The sequence below is a fragment of the Leucoraja erinacea genome, chromosome 33 (genome assembly GCF_028641065.1).
Source record: "Leucoraja erinacea ecotype New England chromosome 33, Leri_hhj_1, whole genome shotgun sequence".
Taxonomy (NCBI): domain Eukaryota; kingdom Metazoa; phylum Chordata; class Chondrichthyes; order Rajiformes; family Rajidae; genus Leucoraja; species Leucoraja erinaceus.
The window spans coordinates 9,435,221-9,442,403 of NC_073409.1; the positions used below are offsets into that span (position 1 = coordinate 9,435,221).

At 44.5% G+C, this 7,183-nt stretch overlaps 1 protein-coding gene across 3 annotated transcripts in view; it reads right to left on the minus strand.

Moving 5' to 3' along the window:
• Positions 1–3,345, minus strand: part of cgnl1 (cingulin-like 1) — a 126,630-nt gene extending 123,285 nt beyond the window's left edge. For 2 of the 3 annotated variants that reach the window (XM_055661228.1, XM_055661225.1), the window contains exon 1: positions 3,038–3,195. The gene's annotated coding sequence lies outside the window, so the exon portion shown is untranslated. Of the gene's footprint in view, positions 1–3,037; positions 3,196–3,271 lie in introns of those variants that run through there. The other variant, XM_055661227.1, reaches the window with a different exon arrangement.
• Positions 3,346–7,183: the final 3,838 nt, after the last annotated feature.

Here is a 7,183-nt window from a genome sequence, read left to right on the forward strand (position 1 = left end):
ACCATAAATAGGTGGTGTTTCGGTTTATCTAGCGATGCTGCCTGTCCCATTAAACCATTCCTCCACTTTATGTCCTTTTTTTGTAAACTAGCAACTGCAATTCCTTGCTTTTACATTCTTCCAGAGAAAACTGGTCCAATGTGTTTAAGACAATAATTTATCTGCCATGCATAAGGATAACATAGAACAGTATGGCACAGGAACAGGCTCTTCTAATCCGTGCTGAGGATGTCTCCAAATTAAACCAATCCCTTCTGTTAGCACATGCTTCATATAGAATAGAATAGTATAGAATAGTTTCTTTATTGTCATTGTAACATGGACCATGTACAACGAAATTTAAAATGTCAGCCAGTCAGTGCAGCATTCAAACATTTCTAAAAGCTAACGATACATACACGGTAAAATAATAAAGATAAACAACTAAATAAATATCACGAACACAGCACGCATGCACACCCAACCCTCCATCCTTCTGTCGATTTCACAGTTACCACAGTCCCTTAGTCTGTATCGTCCCTGCGTTCCTTGGCGGCTACATTTAGTGCTTTTATAGCAGTGGGGTAAAAACTGTTTTCTCTGTACATCTACGTGCCTATCTAAAAAGCCTCTTAAACCCCACTATTGTACCCATCTCCACCACCACCCCTGGAGGCACATTGTAGGCACCCACCGCTCTGTTTAAAAAAGCTTGCCCTGATCACCTACTTTCAACTTTCTCATTCAGATTGCAAAGTTATGCCCTCTGGTCCATGACATTTCCACCTTGGGGAAAAGGTTCTCACTATTTACCCTGTCCATATTTATCAAAATGTTTATAAACATCTATCAAGGCGGGACACTGGTAGAGCTGCTGCCTTACAGCGCCAGAGACCCGGCACGATACTGACTATGGCACCTGTCTATACAGGGTTTGTACGTTCTCTCTGTGCCCACGTGGGTTTTCTCTTGGTGGTCCGGTTTCCTCCCACACTCCAAAGACATACAGGTTTGTTGGTTCCAATAAAAATGTAAGTTGTCCCAAGTGTGTGGGATAGTGCTAGTGTACGGGATGATCGCTGGTCAGCAGACTCGGTGGGCCGAAGGGCATCTCTGCGGTGTATCTCTAAAGTCTAAAGTAAAGGTCTCCCCTCAGCCTCTAACATTCCAGAAAAAACAACCATAGTTTGTCCATCCTCCCCGTTTGGCTAATACCCTCTCATCCAGACATCATCCAATCTGCACCCTCCCCAGAATACTGTAATGGGGTGGCCTGAACAGCACTAAATAATACAGAGCACAACGAGGGGCTGAAAGGCCATTTTTTATGAAAGCTGGACCTATTCCATGTATTAGAGCCACCTCTTCACAGTGGCAAACATTGACAACCAAGTTCACCACCACTTCCAGCTTCCTTGGCCAACTGCAGAAAAGTGTTCAGTGAATAAAACGTTAAAAATTGGCGCTAGGCCTGTGATGCCCCAGGCAATAGGACTCCTACTTTCCAATGGAGGCAACGATGATCTGTCTCAGCCCAATGACACACTGATGTTGTTTCTACAAAATCAGCCAAATCAATTGGGAAGATAAGCAGTTTAAGAAGGAACTGCAGATGCTGGAAAATCGAAGGTACACAAAAATGCTGGAGAACTCAGCGGGTCTGAAGAAGGCTTTTGGTCCAAAACTTTGCCTATTTTCTTCGCTCCATAGATGCTGCTGCACCTGCATATTCCTCATTTTACAAACATCATAATTTTTCCCTCTATGCTACTCCAGGGGTAACATGAAGACTCGTGTCACATGCAGATCATGGGGGTGGAGGAAGAGAAGGGGGTCACTCTGTCCATTGTCCAAATGCTGATATCAGGTACCCGAGGAATTGCTCCAAGGATACTTTAAACATCTCCTTGAGGAAAGGTGTCATCCTCACTGGCACAAGGGGAAATCCTGGCCCACGAGGTTCTCCCCTGACCTCGCTGCTATTCACCTACCGGTACTTCCAACGGGACTCACTGTTTACCAGCTGCAGGGAAACGAACCAACCCAGGGATATGGACACCAGCCAAAGTCAGACAGCAACAGTTAACACTACACGGGTCAAGGATCAATCAGCAGATCTTTGTTAAAAGCCATGGCTTCAGGTCGTTACCTCCTTAAATGCCACCTTCTGATCCTGTAAAATGCCACCACCTGAGCAATAATGGCCCTCGCCCACCATTCATCAGACGGCATACTTACCAATTAAACCCCAAAGCTCCTAATAATTAAATCGGCATCCAATTTTATTTTAAAATTAGGCTTCTTAAAACGACAACTCCTGTAAGTGTTTTTTCTCTCCCCAAAACTGTAGCGTTCGGAAGATAGACACATAAACAAGTGTAACTCAGCGGGACCCTTCTTCAGGTCTCGACCCGAAACGTCACCCATTCCTTCTCTCCAGAGATGCTGCTGCCTGTCCCACTGAGTTACTCCAGCATTTTGTGTCTATCTCCGCTTTAAACCAGCATCTGCAGTTCCTTTCTGCACAGTTCAGGATTGTGGAGTGTTCTCCTAACCCCACTCCTCCCTCCGTACCCGTGGCCCCCACATCTTCACCAGTCGGCACCGACCTCTGATGTAAACACACACTCGACACCACATCTCAACGCGGGCGTTTCGTTTCCTCTCACTATTTACATTTTAGATTCTGTCTGAATGGAGCCGTATTTATATTATATTGTGCTCGCTCCGTATCTCCAACCCCGGCCCAAAAATACAAAGTGGTGAAGTAACTCAACGGGTCAGGCAGGTATCATCTGCATTTCCTTGCAAATTAATCAACTTCGCCAAGAAATCCCGGTTAAAACAACTCCTTTCAAAATATATACGAGCGCAAGTTCCTTCCAATAAATTAACAGTATATTCAATCTCACACTACCTTGAAAGATAGCGGGAAGGTCACTGAGGGAATCCTAGCCAATAACAAGCAAAGACCTTTTCTGCATTAAGTACATAACCGAGTAAATAAATCCAATGATTATTCCAAAACACTGCTCCTGCTCCTGTCTGCACGACTCACCACAGGCAGAATAAATGCCGGAGCTCCCTCGACAGGCACTGCCCGCCCGCAGTCTCATCAGCGCCGGCGGCTCGAGAGTGGGCAGCGACTAAACTCAAGCGAAGTGCAACAAGTTGCAGAGAACCAGGGCCGAGCGGCTCCCCCCTCCTTCTCCCTCCCTCCCTCTTCCCCTCCCGCGGGCGGGCGGGCGGGGCGACTCTCTCTGCAAAGTCCCGGGGAAGTTGCACTACTCACCTGCCCGTCCGTCTCACACACTCGCCGCAGAGCGCGTCCCATTGCCGGGAGCGCGCGGGGCGCGTGCCCGCGGGGGGTGGGGGGGCAGAACTGCCGGGAGCGCGCGCATTAGATGCTTGATAGGTGGGGTGATTGGGGGGTGAGGGGCGATGCGGGGGGAAATTGCTGGCGGAGGAGGCCATTCGGCCCTTCGAGCCATTCATTGTGATCATGGCTGATCATCCATAATCAATAACCCATGCCTGCCTTTTCCCCCATACCCCTTGATTCCGCTAGCCCCAAGAGCTCTATCTAACTTTTAAATTAATCCAGCCTTCTGTGGCAGAGAATTCCACAAATTCACAACTCTTTGGCCCGGGTGAAAAAGTTTTTTTCTCATCTCAGTTTCAAATGGCCTCGTCTTTATTCCTAGACTGTGCCCCTGGTTCTGGACTCCCCCAATATTGGGAATATTTTTCCTGCATCTAGCTTGTCCAGTCGTTTTACAATTTTATATGTTTCTACCATCTGATTCCCTCTCGTCCTTCTAAATTCCAGTGAATACAAGCCTCAGTCTTTCCAATTATGACAGTCCCGCCATCCCGGGGGTTAACCTCGTGAACCTACGCTGCACTCCCTCAATAGCAAGGATGTCTTTCCTCAAATAAGGAGACCAAAAACTGCACACAATATTCCAGATGTGGTCTCACCAGGACCCTGTGCAACTGCAGAAGGACCTCTTTACTCCTATACTCAAATCCTCTTGTTATGAAGGCCAACATGCCATTAGCTTTTTTCAATTGGCTCCTAAATTGTCTTGCAAATAGCAGGCAAAGGATGATGAAGGTGGTTATTTTGTGATTGGAAGTCTGTGACCAACTGTGTACTATAGGGATCAGTGCTTGACCAATGTGTAGGAAGGAACTTCGAATGCTGGTTTTAACCGAAGATAGACACAAAATGTTGGAGTAACTCAGTGGGACAGGCAGCATCTCTGGAGAGAAGAAATGGGTGATGTTTTGGGACTCTTCCTCAGACTCTTGACCAAGTGCTTGACCAATGCTATTTGTTCTTCTTTTTATCGCCTCCACACGCAAGACTAGATGTTGTTCAGCCAGTGCAACTTCTCGGCACCTGCATACAATAGTGTCTGTCTTGCGCTTCTTGTGCGTGGAATATTGGTGAACACAGGGCCGCGATGTAAATGCTCTTTCCTTGACCCCATGCTATTTGTTATGTACATTAATGACTTAGATGTCAATGTAGGGATAATGATCAGTAAATTTGGAGATGAGTTGAAAATTGGTATTGAAAGTGAGAATAGTCCTGGACCACAGAATGACATTGATCAGCTGGTAAATTAAGCAAAGCAACTGATGATGGAATTTAATCCATGTAAGCATGAGGTGATGCACTCTGAGCAATTCCATACAGGTCAGATTTATGCCATCAATGGTCGAGCCCTCTTCTTAACAGAAAACGTAAACATTGGTGTGCAAATACTACGCTCCCTGAAAGAGGTGGCGCAGGTAGACAATGACAGAGAAGAGACAATGCTTCACTTTATCACCTGATGTGTAAAATGGCAGTGAAAGGAAGTTTGGATACAGGTTTATAAAATCTTCTTCAGACGACAGTGGGAGTTCTAGGGGCAGTTCTGATCACCACACACTTGAAGGATGTGATTGTACTGGGATCGGATCAAAGTTTTAGTTATGAGGAGAGGCTGGGTTCATTTTCCACGGAGTAAAGGCTGTGGGTGGAACTTGGTACACGTATACACAATTACAAGAGGCATCACTAGGGTAGTAATCAATGTTTTGCCATAACAGGTTATGTCCAAGACCAGAGTGCATCGGTATAAGGTGAGTAAGAGGGTTAAAGAGGATTGAAGAAGAATTGTTTTCACCCATAGTGTGGTTGTAATCTGGAACACACTGCCTGAAGACTATGGTTGCAGGTACCCTCACAACATTTAAGAAACCTCTGGACAAGTAGTTGAATGGTCAAGGCATAGAAGAAGACAGAACAAATGCTGATAATTGAGATTCATTCAAATAGTTACTTGCTGGTGGCTGAGGTAGATGCAAAAATCTCCACCAGGGCTCTTTGCTTCCCACAATGACCCAGGATGTACCTGGTCAGGCCCTGGGAATCTACCCATCTTTGTGTGCTTCAAGACCTTCAATAATGTGGATATTTTTCAGGTTGTCCATTTGAAGCAAGCTTGGTGATCACTGGAGGCAGAGAGAACACATGCGATGGGTCCAACATCAGAGGGGTTGAAGGAGAGTGAGAGAAGCGATAATAGACACAAAATGCTGGAGTAACTCAGCGGGTCAGGCAGCATCACTGAAGAAAAGGAATAGGTGACATTTTGGGTAGGAGCCCGAATATTATGTGGTGACTGTACCAGTGATTGTTTGGATACGGAGTAAAACATGACACCAACAGTGCTCTGATTTCAGTTTCTTGACAGCGGCAGGAAAGGAAGCACTTGCCGTTTTTCAAAATAAACATGAAACAAAACCAGTAATGGAGACTCCTTGCAGAACATTTGCCCTGCTGCACTCATAGAATTTAACATCCAGTTAATAGGACTTGTAATAATGAATGCAGCTTTGGCACATACTGCATATGTGAAACGCTCACAGAAAGAACGACAGTTAGTCTCTTAACATGAGTCATATACTATATAAAGATGTGAATATTTTTCACCAGCGATCTGATCATCTTGCTGACAGGGTATAAATGTTATCCAGTCTCTGGGTTTGTGAAGATGAAGAATTGCCAGGATTTTACTGCATTGACAGATAATTAAATACAGCTTTAAATATCTTGTACAACTCCAGGAATAATCAATTAGAATGCCATTTCAATTATGCACTGTTAATTAAAATTTTAACTGAATGTCTCAAAGTGTTGTTTCTAAAGCTGTAAAACCTGCCATGGACCATTTCCTACCTTCCAGACTGGTACAACTTGATTGAAAGTGGTGCCTGGAGTCCTGAGATTTCTATATTCTCAGACTGTGGGTGGTTTAGTACCTTCAATGCACAGCTCTGAACCAGAAGCTGTAATTTTATTAAATGTGAAGATCTGAGAACTTTAAAGCATATGCACTTAAAGTGAAAAAGGTAACTGTCTTTCTGAAGTCGTGGAGGCTTGACAGTCTTGCTGGTGCCACCCTGCAGCGCCCTCTTGTGTTTCAAATGGAACAAATATCAAGTCCTGAAATACAGACTATTTTCACAACACAGATTATTTTCTGCATTTATTCAGGGAGAGAAATCAGTTCAGGCCAATAATTTATCGTTTTTAATTGCTATGAGAAGCATTCCTATCAAATACAACAGACATCGCTGGATTGTAATATCTTATAATTCCAGTGTTTGTTTGTCCTCAAATTAATTTCTTTACTTTTTTTCTATTTCCACACAAGCCAGTTTTGCAGCCATGGTAGGGGAGCCATTGTCATTCCTTTTAAATTGTGCTTAATTCTGATCAAAGTCCATTCTGTGATCCCCACATCTATCTGGAACAGAAATCGCTCCTGGAGATCGGCCCCTTGCAATAAGTTGATAATTCCAGATTCCACACCAGCCACCTACACCTCACCTATACCCAGAGAAGGGTCTCGACCCAAAACATCACCCATTCCTTCTCTCCACAGAAGCTGCCTGGCCTGCTGAGTTACTCAAGCATTTTGTGTTTACCAACACGCGACCTGTTTTTCAAAATTTCAAATGCCCAAGCAGAACTTGCTGAAAATACTCAGCAGGTCAAGCAGCATCTTTGGAGACAGAAACAGAAGCTGCCGTGGTGTTGAATATTTTCCACATTTTGGGTGATTTTCAACATTTGAATTTTTTTTTGGTTGGCACAGTTTGTTCACTGATGCAGCAATCTGTTTCATGCTAAATTATGAAGGCT